The following is a 20,487-nucleotide window of genomic DNA, read 5'->3' as shown; positions in this document are numbered from 1 at the left end:
AATGCTTCTGCATAATTCGAGTTAGATGGGGTACTCCTCAAACCCCCCACTCCCCTCCCCAAAAAATCTAACGGGGAACGAAGCCTACAAAACTCTTTATAGTTTTATAATTTAAAAATAAACTCCTTCAGGACTTCTCTTCGCCTGCTGTGCTCTTGTGGAAACAGCAACACCTGCATTTATATGGCGCCTTCAAAACAGTCAGACCTCATTGAACCAGTGCATGTTGTTTCCAAAACTCTGCATTTGTAGCGCGCTTTCATCGTGATAACCCATGGCGCTGAACGGGAGCGAAAATCAGACCCACATTTCACACCAAGCCACATGAGGAGATATTAGGACAGGTGACTTGATCAAGGTAGCTTTTTTTCCAGGAACGTCTTCAAGGAGAGGAGGAGGAGACTTAGGACCTTGGCGGATGAAGGAACAGCTGCCAATGGTGGGGTCATTAAATTAGGGATGCACAGTATTTGAAGAGCTCAGAGATCTGGGAGCGGTGTAGGGACTTGAGGAGGTTACAGAGATAGGGAGCGGTGTAGGGATTGGAGGAGGTTATAGAGATAGGGAGGGGTGTAGGGACTGGAGGAGGTTATAGAGATAGGGAGGGGTATAGGGACTGCATGAGGTTACAGAGATAGGGAGGGGTGTAGGGACTGCATGAGGTTACAGAGCTAGGGAAGGGTTTAGAGGCTGGAGGAGGAGGCAGAGATAGGGAGGGGTGTAGGGGGGAGGAGGTTAGAGAGATAGGGAGGGGTGCAGGGGCTGGAGGAGGTTAGAGAGATAGGGAGGGCTGGAGGAGGTTACAGAGATAGGGAGGGTTGTAGGGTTGGAGGAGGTTAGAAATGGGGAGGGTTGTAGGAGGCTAGAGATAGGGAGGGTTGGAGGAGGTTGTAGAGATATGGAGGGTTGTAGGGACTGGAGTAGGTTACAGAGATAGGGAGGGGTATACGGCTGGAGGAGGTTACAGAGAGAGAGAGAGAGAGAGAGAGAGTTGGGCACCTATTTCGTATGAGCCAGCACCTTCATGGGAGGAGAGGGAGGGGAACCTGTGAGTGTAGAACTGAGCCCAGCAAGAGTCTTGCTGCAGCCATACAGGATATTGGTGAGGCCACACCTGGAATACTGCGTGCAGTTTAGGTTTCCATATTTACGAAAGGATATACTTGCTTTGGAGGCAGTTCAGAGAAGGTTCATTAGGTTGATTCCAGGGATGAGGGGGTTGACTTATGAGGAAAGGATGAAGAGGTTGGACCTCTACTCATTGGAATTTAGAAGAATGAGAGGTGATCTTATCGAAATGTATAAGATTATGAGGGGGCTCGACAAGGTAGATGCAGAGAGGATGTTTCCACTGATGGGGGACTGGAACTCGAGGGCATAATCTTAGAATAAGGGGCCGCCCATTTAAAACTGAGATGAAGAGGAATTTCTTCTCTCAGAGGGTTGTAAATGTGTAGAAATCGCTGTTTCAGAGAGCTGCGGAAGCTGAGACATTGAATAAATTTAAGATAGATATAGACAGTTTTTTAACCGATAAGGGGATAAGGGGTTATGGGGCACAGCGGGGAAGTGGACCCGAGTCCATGATCGGATCAGCCATGATCGCATTAAATGGCGGAGCAGGCTTGAGGGGCCTTATGGCCTACTCGTATTCCTTATGTTCTTATGAGTCAGCACCTTCAGGGGAGGAGAGGGAGGGGAACCAGCCTTGATCAGTCGCCAGGGATTCTCAGTATGAACAGGGGGATGTATGTTGAGACAGGATGTCCCAGCTCTCCATCTTTAAAGGGACAAGGAGGGGGGCTGGGCTGAATGGCCCTGCTTTATGACATCCCTGCAGTACCGAGCAACCAACCTCCCAGAGCCTTGCTCATTATGGGCTGGCAGTGTTTGATGGGACAGTGCAGAGGGAGCTTTACTCTGCATCTAACCCGTGTTGTACCTGCCCTGGGAGTGTTTGATGGGACAGTGTAGAGGGAGCTTTACTCTGTATCTAACCCCGTGCTGCACCTACCCTGGGAGTGTTTGTTGGGGACAGTGTCGAGGGAGGTTTACTCTGAATCGAACCCGTGCTGTACCTGCCCTGGGAATGTAGAGGGAGTGTTACTCTGCATCTAACCCTGTGCTGTACCTGCCCTGGGAGTGTTTGATGGGGCAGTGTAGAGGGAGCTTTACTCTCTATCTAACCCCGTGCTGTACCTGCGCTGGGAGTGTTTGATGGGACAGTGATGGGACAGAGCTAGGAGGCGGCGGAGTGGGACGTCGGAGAGGCCTACCAAAGGCACAGCGTCGTCGACCAGCCAGCGGGAGATCGGAGGAGGCAGAGCGGGACGTCGGAGAGGCCTAGCGTCGTCGACCAGCCAGCGGGAGATCGGAGGAGGAGGAGTGGGACGTCGGAGAGGCCTAGCTTCGTCGAACAGCCAGCGGGACATCGGAGAGGCGAGGCTGGTGCAGCTGCAGCAGGGAGGCAAAAAAAAGTAGAAAGAAATCGAAAGGTGACGTCACAGCCAAGGGGGGAAGTGATTGGCTGGGGATTGGTGAGTCGTTTTTCTTTATCAGTAAGTAATCTTTAGCATTGTTGTTGCCAAATGAAGTTAATCTCGGGGTTAAGTCATGGCAGGAGAGCTCGAACACGTGTTATGCTCCTCCTGTACTATGTGGGAAGTCATGTCCCTGACGACGACGTGTGCGGGAAGTGTATCCGCCTGCAGCTCCTGACGGACCGCATTGTGGCACTGGAGCTGCGGGTGGATTCACTCTGGAGCATCCACGATGCTGAGAATGACGTGAACAGCACGTTTAGCGAGTTGGTCTTACCGCAGGTAAAGGGTACACAGCCAGATAGGGAATGGGTGACCAACAGGAAGAGCAGTGCAAGGAAGGTAGTGCAGGGGTCCCCTGCAGTCATCCCCCTGCAAAACAGATACACCGCTTTGGGTACCGTTGAGGGGGATGACTCATCAGGGGAGAGCAGCAGCAGCCAAGTTCATGGCACCGTGGGTGGCTCTGCTGCACAGGAGGGCAGGAAAAAGAGTGGGAGAGCGATAGTGATAGGGGATTCGATTGTAAGGGGAATAGATAGGCGTTTCTGAGGCCGCAACTGAGACTCCAGGATGGTATGTTGCCTCCCTGGTGCAAGGGTCAAGGATGTCTCGGAGCGGGTGCAGGACATTCTGAAAAGGGAGGGTGAATAGCCAGTTGTCATGGTGCATATAGGTACCAACGATATAGGTAAAAAATGGGATGAGGTCCTATGTGATGAATTTAGGGAGCTAGGAGCTGAATTAAAAAGTAGGACCTCAAAAGTAGTAATCTCAGGATTGCTATCAGTGCCACGTGCTAGTCAGAGTAGGAATCGCAGGATAGCTCAGATGGATACGTGGCTTGAGGAGTGGTGCACAAGGGAGAGATTCAAATTCCTGGGACATTGGAACCGGTTCTCGGGGAGGTGGGATCAGTACAAACTGGACGGCCTGCACCTGGGCAGGACCGGAACCAATGTCCGAGGGGGAGTGTTTGCTAGTGCTGTTTGGGAGGAGTTAAACTAATATGGCAGGGGGATGGGAACCTATGCAGAGAGACTGACGGAAATAAAATGGAGGCAGAAGCAAAAGATAGAAAGGAGAATAGTAAAAGTGGAGGGCAGAGAAACCCAAGGCAAAAACCAAAAAGGGCCATGTCACAGCAAAATTCTCAAGGGGCAAAGTGTGTTGAAAAGACAAGTCTGAAGGCTCTGTGCCTCAATGCGAGGAGTATTCGGAATAAGGTGGATGAATTAACTGCGCAGATAGCAGTTAACGGATATGATGTAATTGGCATCACGGAGACATAGCTCCAGGGTGACCAAGGCTGGGAACTCAACATCCAAGGGTATTCAACATTTCGGAAGGATAGACAGAAAGGAAAAGGAGGCGGGGTGGCGTTGCTGGTCAAAGAGGAAATTAATGCAATTGTAAGGAGGGACATTAGCCTGGATGATGTGGAATCGGTATTGGTGGAGCTGCGGAATTCCAAAGGGCAGAAAACGCTAGTGGGAGTTGTGTATAGACCACCAAACAGTAGTAGTGAAGTTGGGGACAGCATCAAACAAGAAATAAGGGATGTGTGCAATAAAGGTACAGCAGTTATCATGGGCGACTTTAATCTACATATTGATTGGGCTAACCAAACTGGTAGCAATGCGGTGGAGTTCATTTTCCTGGAGTGTATTAGGGATAGTTTTCTCGACCAATATGTCGAGGAACCAACTGGAGAGCTGGCCATGACTCTATCCTAGACTGGGTGATGTGTAATGAGAAAGGACTAATTGGCAATCTTGTTGTGCGAGGCCCCTTGAGGAAGAGTGACCATAATATGGTAGAATTCTTTATTAAGATGGAGAGTGACACAGTTAATTCAGAAACTAGGGTCCTGAACTTAAGGAAAGGTAACTTCGACGGTATGAGGCGTGAATTGGCTAGAATAGACTGGCAAATGATACTTAAAAGGTTGACGGTGGATAGGCAATGGCAAACATTTAAAGATCACATGGATGAACTTCAACAAATGTACATCCCAGTCTGGAGTAAAAATAAAATGGGTAAGGTGGCTCAACCGTGGCTAACAAGGGAAATTAAGGCTAGTGTTAAATCCAAGGAAGAGGCATATAAATTGGCCAGAAAAAAGCAGCAACCCTGAGGACTGGCAGAAATTTAGAATTCAGCAGAGGAGGACTTAGGGTCTAATTAAGAGGGGGGAAATAGAGTACAAGAGGAAGCTTGCCAGGAACATAAAAACTGACTGCAATAGCTTCTCTAGATATGTGAAGAGAAAAAGATTAGTGAAGACAAACGTAGGTCCCTTGCAGTCGGATTCAGGTGAATTTATAAATGGGGAACAAAGAAATGGCAGACCAATTGAACAAATACTTTGGTTCTGTCTTCGTGAAGGAAGACACAAATAATCTTCCGGGTGTACTAGGGGACCGAGGGTCTAGTGAGAAGGAGGAACTGAAGGATATCCTTATTAGACGGGAAATTGTGTTCGGGAAATTGATGGGATTGAAGGCCGATAAATCCCCGGGGCCTGATAGTCTGCATCCCGGAGTATTTAAAGAAGTGGCCCTAGAAATAGTGGATGCATTGGTGATCATTTTCCAACAGTCTATCGACTCTGGATCATTCCCATGGACTAGAGGGTAGCTAATGTAACACCATTTTTTTTAAAAAGGAGGGAGAGATAAAACGGGTAATTATAGACCAGTTAGCCTCACATCAGTAGTGGGGAAAATGTTGGAATCAATCATTAAGGATGAAATAGCATTTGGAAAGCAGTGACAGGATCGGTCCAAGTCAGCATGGATTTATGAAGGGGAAATCATACTGGACGAATCTTCTGGAATTTTTTGAAGATGTAACTAGCAGAGTGGACAAGGGAGAACCAGTGGATGTGGTGCATTTAGACTTTCAAAAGGCTTTTGACAAGGTCCCACACAAGAGATTGGTGTACAAAATCAAAGCACATGGTATGGGGGTAATGTACTGACGTGGATAGAGAACTGGTTGGCAGACAGGAAGCAGAGAGTCGGGATAAACGGGTCCTTTTCAGAATGGCAGGCAGTGACTAGTGGAGGGATGCAGGGCTCAGTGCTGGGACCCCAGCTCTTTACAATATACATTAATGATTTAGATGAAGGAATTGAGTGTAATATCTCCAAGTTTGCAGATGACACTTAACTGGGTGGCGGTGTGAGTCGTGAGGAGGATGCTAAGAGGCTGCAGGGTAACTTGGACAGATTAGGTGAGTGGGCAAATACATGGCAGACACAGTATAATGTGGATAAATGTGAGGTTATCCACTTTGGGGCAAAAACACGGAGGCAGAATATTATCTGAATGGCGGCAGATTAGGAAAAGGGAAGGTGCAACGAGACCTGGGTGACATGGTTCATCAGTCATTGAAAGTTGGCATGCAGGTACAGCAGGTGGTGAAGAAGGCGAATAGTATGTTGGCCTTCATAGCTTGGGGATTTGAGTATAGGAGCAGGGAAGTCTTACTGCAGGTGTACAGGGCCTTAGTGAGGCCTCACCTGGAATATTGTGTTCAGTTTTGGTCTCCTAACCTGAGGAAGGTCGTTCTTGCTATTGAGTAAGTGCAGCGAAGGTCCACCAGACTGATTCCAGGGATGGCTGGACTGACGTATGAGGAGAGACTGGATCACCTGGGCCTTTATACACTGGAGTTTAGAAGGATGAGAGAGGATCTCATATAAACTTATAAGATTCTGACAGGACTGGACAGGTTAGATGCAGGAAGAATGTTCCCGATGTTGGGAAAGTCCAGAACCAGGGGACACAGTCGTAGGATAAGGGGTAGGCCATTGAGGACTGAGATGAGGAGAAACTTCTTCACTCAGAGAGTTGTTAACCTGGGGAATTCCCTGCCGCAGAGTGTTGTTGATGCCAGTTCATTGGATATATTCAAGAGGGAGTTGGATATGGCCCTTCTGGCTAAAGGGATCAAGGGGTATGGAGGGAAAGCAGGAAAGGGGTACTAAGGGAATGATCAGCCATGATCTTATTGAATGGTAGTGCAGGCTCGAAGGGCCGAATGGCCTACTCCTGCACCTATTTTCTATGTAATTATGTTTCTATGTGTAGAGGGTGCTTTACTCTGTATCTAACCTAGTGCTGTACCTGCCCTGGGAGTGTTTGATGGGAGAGTATCGAGGGAGCTTTACTCTGTATCTAGCCCCCTGATGTACTTGCCCTGGGAGTGTTTGATGGGACAGTGTAGAAGGAGCTTTACTCTGTATCTAACCCAGTGCTGTACCTGCTCTGGGAGTGTTTGATGGGGGCAGTGTAGAGGGAGATTTACTCTGTATCTAACCCTGTGCTGTACCTGCCCTGGGAGAGTTTGTTGGGGACAGTGTCGAGGGAGGTTTACTCTGTCTCTAACCCATGCTGTACCTGCCCTGGGAGTGTTTGATTGGACAGTGTCGAGGGAGCTTTATTCTGTATTTAACCCCCTGTACCTGCCCTGGGAGTGTTGGATGGGACAGTGTAGTGAGAGCTTTACTCTGTATCCAGCCCTGTGATGTACCTGCCCTGGGACTGTTTGCTGGGACAGTGTAGAGGGATCTTTACTCTGTATCTAACCTTGTGCTGTACCTGCCCTGGGAGTTTTTTATGGGGCAGTGTAGAGGGAGCTTTACTCTGTATGTAACTCCGCGCTGTACCTGCCCTGGAAGTGTTTGATGGGGCAGTGTCGAGGGAGCTTTACTCTGTATCTAACCCCGTGCTGTACCTGCCCTTGGGAGGCTCGAGGGGATGATGGCCTACTCCTGTTCCTATTTCTTATGTAACACGCTGCCTGAAAGGGCCGTGGGGCAGATTCAATAGTAACTTTCAAACGGGGGAATTGGATAAATACTGGAAGGGGGAAATGTGCCGGGCTGTGGGGAAAGAGCAGGGGGGAGTGTGGGACTGATTGGGTCGCTCTGTCACAGAGTCGGCACGGACTCGATGGGCCCAATTGTCTCTTTCTGTGCTGTACTCATCATCATCATCATAGGCAGTCCCTCGGAATCGAGGAAGACTTGCTTCCACTCTAAAAGGGAGTCCTTAGGTGGCTGTACACTCCAATACAGGAACCACAGTCCCTGTCACAGGTGGGACAGATAGTCGTTGAGGGAAGGGGTGGGTGGGACAGGTTTGCCACACGCTCCTTCTGCTGCCTGCGCGTGGTCTCTGCATGCTCAGCGCCCTCCTGGATGCACTTCCTCCACTTAGGTCTTTGGTCTTTGGCCAAGGTCTCCCAGGTGTCGGTGGGGATGTTGCACTTTATCAGGGAGGCTTTGAGGGTGTCCCTGTAATGTTTCCTCTGCCCACATTTGGCTCGTTTGCCATGAAGGAGTTCCGAGTAGAGCGCTTGCTTTGGGAGTCTCGTGTCTGGGGCATGCGGACAATGCAGCCTGCCCAGTGGAGCTGGTCGAGTGTGGTCAGTGCTTCAATGCTGGGGATGTTGGCCTGGTCGAGGACGCTAACGTTGGTGCGTCTGTCCTCCCAGGGGATTTGTAGGATCTTGCGGAGACATCGTTGGTGGTATTTCTCCAGCGACTTGAGGTGTCTGCTGTACATGGTCCCTGTCTCTTAGCCATACAGGAGGGTGGGTATTACTACAGCCCTGTAGACCATGAGCTTGATACCGAGTGCTGTACTATTCCAATGTAAATACATCACATTGTAATTACACTCTCCGGCCAGTGGTGGCACTGCAGCTTCAACAGCTCACCCCAGCCGTGAGCAGGAAGTCCTGGATCCCAGCTGGGAAGTCAAGCAGTGCTTACTTAACAGCGACGAAGGCTCAATTTGGCCGGGATTCAGTTTACCGCTCCCCAGTGAACCACACACTTCATCCCCTCGAGGAACCGGGGCGGGTGGAGGGGCGGAATGGGGAGAGAAGCAAGGGACATCAATCCAACCCGCTCCCCCTCTGCCACTCAGAGACACCCCACCCACTCCGCTCGTTCCCCCCTGTTCTCGGGCAGCACAGCCCTTGTCCCGGCTGCTGTTTGGGGGACTCTGGGGGTCTGCCCCCCCTCCCCCCACGAGGCACCCACCTCTTTCTCCCTCCGCCGGCCTTCCTGGAGCTGCCGGACCAACTCTTTCACCATCTGGTGCTCCCTCCGCGCTGCCATCTTATTCTCCCAGGTCGTGCAAAGCGGTTTATCCCGTACCATCTCGGAGAACCTGCAACATAGGGAGGGAGGGGGTCAGAGAGTCTGTCTGTGTCTGTGTGGCTGGCTCTCTCTCTCCCCCCGACCCAGTCTCTCTCTCTCCATCTCTCCCCAGTTTTTCTCTCTCTCCCGCCCGCCCTCCCCAGTCTCTCTCTCATTTTCTCTCACTCTCACCCCCCCAGTCTCACTCTCTCTCTCGCTCCCCCCCCCCCGCCGCAGTCTCACTCTCTCCCACCAATCTCTCTCCCAAGTCTCTCTCTCCCCCCGTCTCTCTCTCTCTCTCTCTCTCTCTCTCCCCCCACCAGACTCTCTCTTTCTCTCTCTCTCTCTCTTTCCTCCCCACCCCCCCAGTCTCTCTCTCCCTCTACCCTCCCCAGTCTCTCTCTCTCTCTCTCTCTCCCCCCCCCCCCCCCAGTCTCTCTCTCTCTCTCTCTCTCTCTCTCTCTCCGCCCCCCAGTCTCTCTCTCCCTCCCTCTCCCCCCGTCTCTCTCTCTCTCTCTCTCTCTCTCCCTCCCTCCCTCCCTCCCTCCCCAGTCTCAATCTCTCTCTCTCTCTCTCTCTCCCCCCAGTCTCTCTCTCTCTCCCTCTCGCTCTCTCTCTCTCCCTCCCCCCTCCCTCCAGTCTCTCTCACTCCCCCCCACCCCCTAGTCTCTCCCTCCCCTCCCCCCCAGTCTCTCTCTCTCTCCCCCCAGTCTCTCTCTCCCTCCCCCCAGTCTCTCTCTCCCTCCCCCCAGTCTCTCTCTCTCTCTCTCTCTCCCCAGTCTCTCTCTCTCTCTCTCCCCAGTCTCTCTCTCTCTCTCCCCAGTCTCTCTCTCTCTCTCCCCAGTCTCTCTCTCTCTCTCCCCAGTCTCTCTCTCCTTCTCTCTCTCGCGCCCCCCCCCGCGAGTCTCTCTCACCCTCCCCTCCCCCCCAGTCTCTCTCTCCCTCCCCCTCCCCCCAGTCTCTCTCCCTCCCCCTCCCCCCCAGTCTCTCTCTGCCTCCCCCAGTCTCTCTTCCACCCCCCTCAGTCTCTCTCTCTCTGTCTGTCCCCCACCCGTCTTTCTCTCTCCCCCACCCCCAGTCTCTCTCTCTCTCTCTCTCTCTCTCTCTCTCTCCCTCCCCCCCCCCCCCCCCAAGTCTCTCTCTCTCTCCCACCCCCCCCCCCAGTCTCTCTCTCTCTCTTCCCCCCCAGTCTCTCTCTCTCTCTTCCCCCCCCAGTCTCTCTCTCTCTTTCCCCCCCCCGCAGTCTCTCTCTCTCTGCCCCCCCCAGTCTCTCTCCCTCTCTCTGCCCCCCGCCCCCCCCAGTCTCTCTCTCTCTCTCTCTCTCTCTCACTCTCTCTCTCTCTGTCTGTCCCCCTCCCCCAGTCATTCTCTCTCTCTGTCTGCCTCCCCCAGTCTCTCTCTCCCTCTCTCTCTGTCTGTTACCCCACCCCAGTCACTCTCTCTGTCTGTCTGTCCCCCCCCAGTCTCTCTCTCTGTCTGTCCCCCCCCAGTCACTCTCTCTCTCTCTCTCTCTGTCTGTCCCCCCCAGTCTCTCTCTCTCTCTCCCACCCCCAGTCACTCTCTCTCTCTGTCTGTCCCCCCCCCAGTCACTCTCTCTCTCTGTCTGTCCCCCCCCCCAGTCTCTCTCTCTCTCTCTGTCTCCCTCCCCCCAGTCACTCTCTCTCTCTCTGTCTGTTTCCCCCCCCCCAGTCACTCTCTCTCTCTGTCTGTCCCCCCCCCCCCAAGTCACTCGCTCTCTCTCTGTCTGTCCCCCCCCCCCCCCCCAGTCTCTCTCTCTCTCTCTCTGTCCCCCCCCCCCAGTCTCTCTCTCTCTCTCTCTCTCTGTCCCCCCGCCCGCCTGGTCACTCTCTCTGTCTGTTCCCCCCCCCCTCAGTCTCTCTCTCTGTCTGCCCCCCCCCAGTCACTCTCTCTCTCTGTCTGTCTGTCCCCCCCCCCCGAGTCTCTCTCTCTCTCTCTGTCTGTCCCCCCCCCCCCCCCCCCGAGTCTCTCTCTCTCTGTCTGTCTGTCCCCCCCCAGGTCTCTCTCTCTCTGTCTGTCTGTCCCCCCCCCCCCCCACCCCCCGAGTCTCTCTCTCTATGTCTGTCCCCCCCCCCCCCCCCCCCCAGTCTCTCGCTCTCTCTCTGTCTGTCCCCCCCAGTCTCTCTCTCTCTCTCTGTCTGTCCCCCCCAGTCTCTCTCTCACTCCCTCTCACTCTCTCTCCACCCCCCAGTCTCTCTCTCTCACTCCCTCTCACTCTCTCTCCACCCCCCAGTCTCTCTCTCCCCCCCCAGTCTATCTCTCTCTCTCTCTCCCCCCCCAGTCTATCTCTCTCTCTCTCCCCCCCCCAGTCTATCTCTCTCTCTCTCCCCCCCCCAGTCTATCTCTCTCTCTCTCCCCCCCCCAGTCTATCTCTCTCTCTCTCCCCCCCCCAGTCTCTCTCTCTCCCACCCCCCAGTCTCTCTCTCTCCCACCCCCCAGTCTCTCTCTCTCCCACCCCCCAGTCTCTCTCTCTCTCTCCCCCCCCTAGTCTCTCTCTCTCCCCCCCCTAGTCTCTCTCTCTCCCCCCCCTAGTCTCTCTCCCCCCCCCGTCACACTCGCTCTCCCCCCGCCCAGTCTCTCTCTCTCCCCCCCCCCAGTCTCTCTCTCTCCCCCCCCCCAGTCTCTCTCTCTCTACCCCCCGTCTCTCTCTCTCTCCCCCCCCAGTCTCTCTCTCTCTCCCCCCCCAGTCTCTCTCTCTCTCCCCCCCAGTCTCTCTCTCTCTCCCCCCCAGTCTCTCTCTCTCTCCCCCCCCCAGTCTCTCTCTCTCTCCCCCCCCCAGTCTCTCTCTCTCTCTCCCCCCCCAGTCTCTCTCTCTCTCCCCCCCCAGTCTCTCTCTCTCTCCCCCCCCAGTCTCTCTCTCTCTCCCCCCCCAGTCTCTCTCTCTCTCCCCCCCCAGTCTCTCTCTCTCTCCCCCCCCAGTCTCTCTCTCTCTCCCCCCCCAGTCTCTCTCTCTCTCCCCCCCCAGTCTCTCTCTCTCTCTCCCCCCAGTCTCTCTCTCTCTCTCCCCCCAGTCTCTCTCTCTCTCCCCCCCCAGTCTCTCTCTCTCTCTCCCCCCCCCCAGTCTCTCTCTCTCTCTCTCTCTCTCTCTCTCCCCCCCCCCCCGTCTCTCACTCTCTCTCCCCCCCCAGTCTCTCTCTCTCCCCCCCCCCAAGTTTCTCTCTCTCCCCCCCTAGTTTCTCTCTCTTCCCCCCCTAAGTCTCTCTCTCTCTCCCCCCCAGTAACACTCTTCCCCCCCCAGTCACACTCTCTCCTCCCCCCCAGTCACACTCTCCCCCCCCAGTCACACTCTCTCCTCCCCCCAGTCACACTCTCTCCCCCCACTCCAGTAACACTCTCTCCCCTCCCCAGTCACACTCTCTCCCCCCCCCAGTCTCTCTCTCCCCCCCCAATCTCTCGCTCTCTCCCCCCTCTAGTTTCTCTCTCTCACCCCCCTAGTCTCTCTCTCTCCCCCCCAGTCACACTCTCTCCTCCCCCCCCAGTCACACTCTCTCCTCCCCCCCAGTCACACTCTCTCCTCCCCCCCCAGTCACACTCTCTCCTCCCCCCCCAGTCACACTCTCTCCTCCCCCCCCAGTCACACTCTCTCCTCCCCCCCCAGTCACACTCTCTCCTCCCCCCCCAGTCACACTCTCTCCTCCCCCCCCAGTCACACTCTCTCCTCCCCCCCCAGTCACACTCTCTCCTCCCCCCCCAGTCACACTCTCTCCTCCCCCCCCAGTCACACTCTCTCCTCCCCCCCCAGTCACACTCTCTCCTCCCCCCCCAGTCACACTCTCTCCCCCCCCCCAGTCACACTCTCTCCCCACCCCAGTCACACTCTCTCCCCACCCCAATCACACTCTCTCCCCCCCCAGTCCCCCAGTCACACTCTCTCCTCCCCCCCAGTCACACTCTCTCCTCCCCCCCAGTCACACTCTCTCCTCCCCCCCAGTCACACTCTCTCCCCACCCCAATCACACTCTCTCCCCCCCCCCAGTCCCCCAGTCACACTCTCTCCTCCCCCCCAGTCACACTCTCTCCTCCCCCCCAGTCACACTCTCTCCTCCCCCCCAGTCACACTCTCTCCTCCCCCCCAGTCACACTCTCTCCTCCCCCCCAGTCACACTCTCTCCTCCCCCCCAGTCACACTCTCTCCCCCCCCCAGTCCCCCAGTCACACTCTCTCTCTCTTCCCCCCCTAGTCTCTCTCTCTCCACCCCCCCTAGTCTCTCTCTCTCTCTTCCCCCCCCCCAGTCTCTCTCTCTCTACCCGCCCCCCCAGTCTCTCTCTCATAGAAGCATAGAAAATAGGTGCAGGAGTAGGCCATTCGGCCCTTCTAGCCTGCACCGCCATTCAATGAGTTCATGGCTGAACATGCAACTTCAGTACCCCATTCCTGCTTTCTCACCATATCCCTTGATTCCCCTAGTAGTAAGGACTTCATCTAACTCCTTCATCTAACTCCCCCCGCCCCTCTCTCCCAGCACTGATCTCTGTGGCACCCCACTAGTTACTGTTTGCCAACCAGAGAATGAACCATTTATCCCGACTCTCTGATTTCTGTTAGTTAGCCAATCCTCTATTCATGCGAATATATTACCCCCAACCCCATGAACTTTTATCTTGTGCAGTAACCTTTTATGTGGCACCTTGTCAAATGACTTCTGGAAATCCAAATACACCACATCCACTGGTTTCCCCTTTATCCACCCTGTTCGTTACATCAAAGAACTCCAGCAATTTTGCAAACATGAGGGAAGTAATATTCGCGCCACACAAGTGCCAGGCAATGACCATCTCTAATAAGTGAGAGTCTAACCACTGTCCCTTGACATTCAATGGCATTACCATCGCCGAATCTCCCACCATCAACATCCTGGGGGGGTCATTATTGACCAGAAACTTAACTGGACCAGCCACACAAATACTGTGGCCACAAGAGCAGGTTAGAGGCTGGGTATTCTGCAGCGAGTGTCTCACCTCCTGACTCCTAAAAGCCTTTCCACCATATACAAGACACAAGTCAGGAGTGTGATGGAACATTCTCCACTTGCCTGGACGAGTTGCAGTTCCAACAACACAATATGCTCGACACCATCCACGACAAAGCAGCTCGCTTGGTCGACACGCTACCCACCACCTTTAACATACATTAATGATTAAGATGAAGGAATTGAGTGTAATATCTCCAAGTTTGCAGATGACACTAAGCTGGGTGGCGGTGTGAGCTGCAAGGTGGATGCTAAGAGGCTGCAGGTGACTTGGACAGGGTAGGTGAGTGGGCAAATGCATGGCAGATGCAGTATAATGTAGATAAATGTGAGGCTATCCACTTTGGTGGAAAAAACAGGAAGGCAGCATATTATCTGAATGGTGACAGATTAGGAAAAGGGGAAGCGCAACGAGACCTGGGTGTCGTGGTACATCAGTCATTGAAGGTAGGTAAGCAGGTGCAGCAGGCGGTGAAGGTGGCAAATTGCATGTTGGCCTTCATAGCGAGAGGAATTGAGTATAGAAGTCGGGAGGTCTTACTGCAGTTGTACAGGGCCTTGGTGAGGCCACACCTTGAGTAGTGTGTACAGTTTTGGTCTCCTAATCAGAGGAAGGACATTCTTACTATTGAGGGAGTGCAGCGAAGGTTCACTAGACTGATTCCCCGGATGGCAGGACTGACATATGAAGAAAGACTGGATTGACTAGGTTTATAATCACTGGAATTTAGAAGAATGAGAGGGGATCTCATAGAAACATAAAATTCTGAAGGGACTGGACAGGTTAGATGCAGGAAGAATGTTCCCAATGTTGGGGAAGTCCAGAACCAGGGGTCACAGTCTAAGGATAAGGGGTAAGCCATTTAGGACCGAGATGAGGAGAAACTTCTTCACTCAGAGAATTGTGAACCTGTGGAATTCTCTACCACAGAAAGTTATTGAGGCCATTTCGTTAGATATATTCAAAAGGGAGTGAGATGTGGCCCTTACGGCTAAATGGATCAAGGGGTACAGAGAGAAAGCAGGAATGGGGTACTGAAGTTGCATGATCAGCCATGATCATATTGAATGGCGGTGCAGGCTCGAAGGGCCGAATGGCCTACTCCTGCAACTATTTTCTATGTTTCTATTGTTTCTATGTTTCACTCCCTCCATCACCGGCACACCGTGGCTGCAGTGTGTACCATCTACAAGATGCACTGCAGCAACTCACCAAGGCTTCTCCGGCAGCACCTCCCAAACCCGCAACCTCTACCACCTAGACGGACAAGGGCAGCAGGCGCAGGGGAACATCACCACCTCCACGTTTCCCTCCGAGTCACACACCATCCTGACTTGGAAATATATCGCCGTTCCTTCATAGTCGCTGGGTCACAATCCTGGAACTCCCTCCCGAACAGCACTGTGGGAGCACCTTCACCACATCGACTGCAGCAGTTCAAGGTGGCGGCTCACCATCACCTTCTCACGGGGTGATCAGGGACGGGCAATAAATACTGGCCTTGCCAGCGATGCCCACAATCCCAGGGAACCAGTTGAAGCGGTCGCTCGGACCGAGCGTGACCTGTGAGCTCGCCGTCATTAACTTGGGCAATTTTCGAATCGGGCGCCAAGCCTGTCATTGGGCGGACGGTGGCCTCTGACCCGGGAATAGTGCTCAAGGCCAGGGCTACACTCGGGAACCTCCGCGGGGTCGTGGGGGGTGACCGTCTGCTCACTGCCCAGCCAATCAGGGACTGGGCGCTCACTGCCCAGCCTATCAGGGACTGGGCGCTCACTGCCCGGCCAATCAGAGACTGGGCGCTCACCGCCCGGCCAATCAGAGACTGGGCGCTCACTGCCCGGCCAATCAGAGCATGGGCCCATTGTCCTCTAACCCAATCAGCCCTCGTCTTCCCACGTGTCGCATTGTCTCTCCCGGGTCAGAGAGCGGCCCCTGTCTCCTCCGGACCAATCAGAGCGCGGCCCCTCGCACCGCATTGTCCCCCAGACCAATCCGAGCATGGCCCTTCTCCCCCCACGTACCCCACTGCCCCCCGGACGATTCAGACCACGGCCCTTCGCCGCCCCCCCCCCCCACACGTGACCCCCGAGACCAATCAGAGCACGGCACTTCTCCCCCACGTGCCCCATGTCTCGCTTCACCCTCGGGACCAATCAGAGCGCGGCCCAGCTGCCACCACGTGCCCCAGTGTCCCCCCCCCGGACCAATCAGAGCGCGGCCCTTCTCTCCCTGCACAAATCAGAGCGCGGCCCCTCACCTGCGGCCGTTGTGTTTCCAGATGCGGCCGGACTTGGGTTTCCCGGCGCGGGGGGCGGGCGCTCTCTCCCTCACTGTCCGGGGCCGCGCTCCTCCCCCGCCGGGGCTGGGGCTTCTCCCGCTCCGTGTCCCCGGAGCCGGCCACCGCCATCTTCAGCCGGCGCTGACCTTTCACCCTGCGACTTCCGCGCTGCGCGTCACGGGGTCGGTGGGGTGGAGGAGACGTAATGACGTCAAGACGTTCCCGCTCGGCTCGGATTGTGCGAAGGCGTGACGTCACGACGCAGCGGCAGCAGCGCGATTTCAGGCCCAGCCCTCCTGTCTGTGACGTCAGGATGTGTGCGAAGGAGAGCTCTTCCACCATGGGGGGCCTCACACTCCAACTCTTCCACCATGGGGGGCCTCACACTCCAGCTCTTCCACCATGGGGGGCCTCACACTCCAGCTCTTCCACCATGGGGGGCCTCACACTCCAGCTCTTCTACCATGGGGGGCCTCACACTCACATCAGCTCTTCCATCATGGGGGGCCTCACACTCACACACCAGCTCCTGAATGGTGCTCCCAGCGTGGTCCAAGCCAGGTATATGGAGACCAACTGTGCACGGTGCTCCAAGTGTGGTCTAAGCCAGGTACACCAGTAGGAAGCATGAAATAAAGACAGAGAGAGACGAGGATGATTCCCAGGGCCAGAATTGAGCTGGGAGAATGTTGGCCATCTTCAATGATCCGTGACAGGAAGCAGGGGCAACATAGTTCCAGCTAGGGGACAACTGTGGTAATGCGACTAACAATAAAGAATTCAGGTGGCCTGACAAGTTCCTGGGGTTAACAGCCACCTCAGACTCTGTGTGTGTGTGTGTGTGTTGTGAGGTTTGGAAAGAAGATACAACATTTGGCGACGAAAGTTAGGGTTTCTGGATACCCTCGGTGAAGTTTTTTTATTGGTGGATGATTCCAGACAAACAACAGAGAGATCCGAGAGGTCCTTTGTTTGCAGAACGAAGCTAAATATCCAGGGGAGATTTCCTGGGGGGGAGGGCGACGGAGCGGCTTGACAACCGGTCGATGGTTGACCCCATCTCTGCGTCTCGCAGGGGCCCGAATCCTCGCCCGCTCCGCACCACAAATTGCGGTGCCCTTCTCATCGTGGACGGCCTCGTTGAGCAAGACGGGGCAGATGGAGCGCTGGTCGCTGTACGGGATGGTCTGGCCCGCCCCGGTCAGGAACAGCGGGTCTCCAGGCTCGAGCAGGAACCAGTCCTTCTCCTACGGAGAGATAGAGGGGCGAAGAAATGCATCACACGGGGAAAGCCTGGCCCCGGGGGGAGTGATTAGACCCACGCGACACCAAGTGTCAAAAATTCCTCCTTGTTTTCAAATCCCTCCATGGCCTCCTCGCCCCTTCCTATCTCTGTAACGTCCTCCAGCCCCTACACCGCACCCTATCTCTGTAACCTCCTCCAGCCCCGACAACTCTCCCTATCTCTGTAACCTCCTCCAGCCCCTACACCCCTCCTGATCTCTGTAACCTCCTCCAGCCCCTACACCCATCCCTATCTCTGTAACCTCCTCCAGCCCTACAACTCTCCCTATCTCTGTAACCTCCTCCATACCCTACACCCCTCCCTATCTCTGTAACCTCCTCCAGCCCCTACACCCATCCCTATCTCTGTAACCTCCTCCATCCCCTACACCCTTCCCTATCTCTGTAACCTCCTCCAGCCCTACAACTCTCCCTATCTCTGTAACCTCCTCCAGCCCCTACACCCCTCCCTATATGTAACCTCCTCCAGCCCCTACACCCCTCCCTATCTCTGTAACCTCCTCCAGCCCTACACCCCTCCCTATCTCTGCAACCTCCTCCACCCCCACAACCCTCCCTATCCCTGTAACCTCCTCTTGCCCCTACACCCTTGCCTATTTCTGTAACCTCCTCCAGCTCCTACAACCCTCCCTATCCCTTTAACCTTCTCCAGCCCCGACACACCTCACTATTTCTGTAAGCTCCTCCAGCCCCTACACCTCTCCCTATCTCTGTAATCTCCTCCAGCCTCACAACACCCGAGATGGGGAAAATGTTGGAATCAATTGTTAAAGATGAAATAGCAGCACATTTGGAAAGCAGTGATGGGATCAGTCCAAGTCAGCATGGATTTATAAAAGGGAAATCCTACTTGAGAAATCTTCTAGAATTTTTTGAGGATGTAACTGGTAGAGTGGACAAGGTAGAACCAGTGGATGTGGTGTATTTGGACTTTCAAAAGGTTGTTGACAAGGTCCCACGCACGAGATTGGTGTGCAAAATTAAAGCACATGGTATTGGGGGTAATGTACTGATGTGGATAGAGAACTGGTTGGCAGACAGGAAGCAGAGAGTCGGGATAAACGGGTCCTTTTCAGAATGGCAGGCAGTGGCCAATGGGGTGCCGCAAGGCTCAGTGCTGGGACCCCAGCTATTTACAATATACATTAATGATTTGGATGAGGGAATTGAGTGTAATATCTCCAAGTTTGCAGATGACACTAAGCTGGGTAGTGGTGTGAGTTGTGAGGAGGACGCTAAAAGGCTGCTGGGTGACTTGGACAGGTTAAGTGAGTGGGCAAACGCATGGCAGATGCAGTATAATCTGGATAAATGTGAGGTTATCCACTTTGGTGGCAACAACACGAAGACAGAATATTATCTGAATGGCGGCAGATTAGGAAAAGGGGAGGTGCAATGAGACCTGGGTGTCATGGTTCATCAGTCATTGAAGGTTGGCATGCAGGTACAGCAGGCAATGAAGAAGGCAAATGGTATGCTGGCCTTCATAGCTAGGTGATTTGAGTATAGGAGCAGGGAGGTCTTACTGCAGTTGGACAGGGCCTTAGTGAGGCCCCACCTGGAATATTGTGTTCAGTTTTGGTCTCCTAATCTGAGGAAGGACGTTCTTGCTATTGAGGGAGTGCAGCGAAGGTTCACCAGACTGATTCCCAGGATGGCAGGACTGACATATGAGGAGAGATTGGATCGACTGGGCCTGTATTCACTGGAGTTTAGAAGGATGAGAGGGGATCTCATAGATACATATAACATTCTGACAGGACTGGACAGGTTAGATGCAGGAAGAATGTTTCCGATGTTGGGGAAGTCCAGAATCAGGGGACATAGTCTAAGGATAAAAGGTAGGCCATTTAGGACTGAGATGAGGAGAAACTTCTTCACTCAGAGAGTTGTTGACCTGTGGAATTCCCCTGCAATAAAGGTACAGCAGTAATCATGGACGACTTTAATCTACATTTAGATTGGGCTAACCTAACTGGTAGCAATGTGGTGGAGCAGGATTTCCTGGAGTGTATTAGGATGGTTTTCTAGACCAATATGTCGAGGAACCAACCAGGGAGCTGGCCATCCTAGACTGGGTGATGTGTAATGAGAAGGGACTAATTAGCAATCTTGTTGTGTGAGGCCCCTTGGGGAAGAGTGACCATAATATGGCGGAATTCCTTATTAAGATGGAGAGTGACAAAGTTAATTCGGAAACTAGGGTCCTGAACTTCAGGAGGGGTAGCTTCGACGGTATGAGGTGTGAATTGGCTAGAATAGACTGGCAGAGGATACTTAAAGGGTTGACGGTGGATCAGCAATGGCAAACATTTAAAGATCACATGGATGAACTTCAGCAATTGTACATCCCTGTCTGGAGTAAAAATAAAACTGGGAAGGTAGTTCAACCATGGCTAACAAGGGAAATAAAGGATAGATTTAAAACCAAGGAAGAGGCATATAAATTGGCTAGAAAAAGCAACAAACCTGAGGACTGGGAGAAATTTAGAATTCAACAGAGGAGGACTAAGAGTTTAATTAAGAAGGGGAAAATAGAGTATGAGACGAAGTTTGCAGGGAACATAAAAACTGACTGCAAAAGCTTCTATAAATGTGTGAAGAGAAAAAGATTAGTATAGACAAACATAGGTCCCTTGCAATCGGATTCAGATGAATCTATAATGGAGAACAAAGAAATGGCAGACCAATTGAACAAATACTTTGGCTCTGTCTTCACGAAGGAAGACACAAATAACCTTCCGAATGTACTAGGGGACAGTGGGTCTAGTGAGAATGAGGAAATGAAAGATATCCTTATTAGGCGGGAAATTGTGTTAGGGAAATTGATGGGGTTAAAGGCCGATAAATCCGCGGGTCCTGATAGTCTGCATCCCAGAGTACTTGAGGAAGTTGCCCTAGAAGTAGTGGATGCATTGGTGATCATTTTCCAACAATCTATCGACTCTGGATCAGTTCCTATAGACTGGAAGGTAGCTAATGTAACGCCACTTTTTAAAAAGGAGGGAGAGAAAAAGCGGGTAATTATAGACCGGTTAGCCTGACATCAGTAGTGGGGGAAATGTTGGAATCAATCATTAAGGATGAAATAGCAACCCATTTGGAAAGCAGTGACAGGATCGGACCGAGTCAGCATGGATTTATGAAAGGGAAATCATGCTTGACGAATCTTATGCAATTTTTTGACGATGTAACTAGTTGAGTGGACAAGGGAG

The 20,487-nt window shown here is 53.4% G+C and overlaps 1 long non-coding RNA gene across 1 annotated transcript; it reads right to left on the bottom strand.

Annotated features, from left to right (window-relative positions):
• Positions 1-2,281: 2,281 nt before the first annotated feature.
• LOC139273365 (uncharacterized) lies at positions 2,282-16,103 on the bottom strand. The gene is made up of 3 exons (XR_011595085.1): positions 15,947-16,103; positions 8,600-8,729; positions 2,282-2,454 (listed from the first exon to the last, which is right to left on the bottom strand). It is a non-coding gene; the product is annotated as an uncharacterized lncRNA (long non-coding RNA).
• Between the last annotated feature and the right edge of the window lie 4,384 nt (positions 16,104-20,487).

This window comes from Pristiophorus japonicus, chromosome 9 (assembly GCF_044704955.1).
Source record: "Pristiophorus japonicus isolate sPriJap1 chromosome 9, sPriJap1.hap1, whole genome shotgun sequence".
In the NCBI taxonomy this organism is placed as follows: domain Eukaryota; kingdom Metazoa; phylum Chordata; class Chondrichthyes; family Pristiophoridae; genus Pristiophorus; species Pristiophorus japonicus.
Note: the sequence above shows the minus strand (reverse complement) of the source record. Positions and strands in the feature narration are given on the sequence as shown.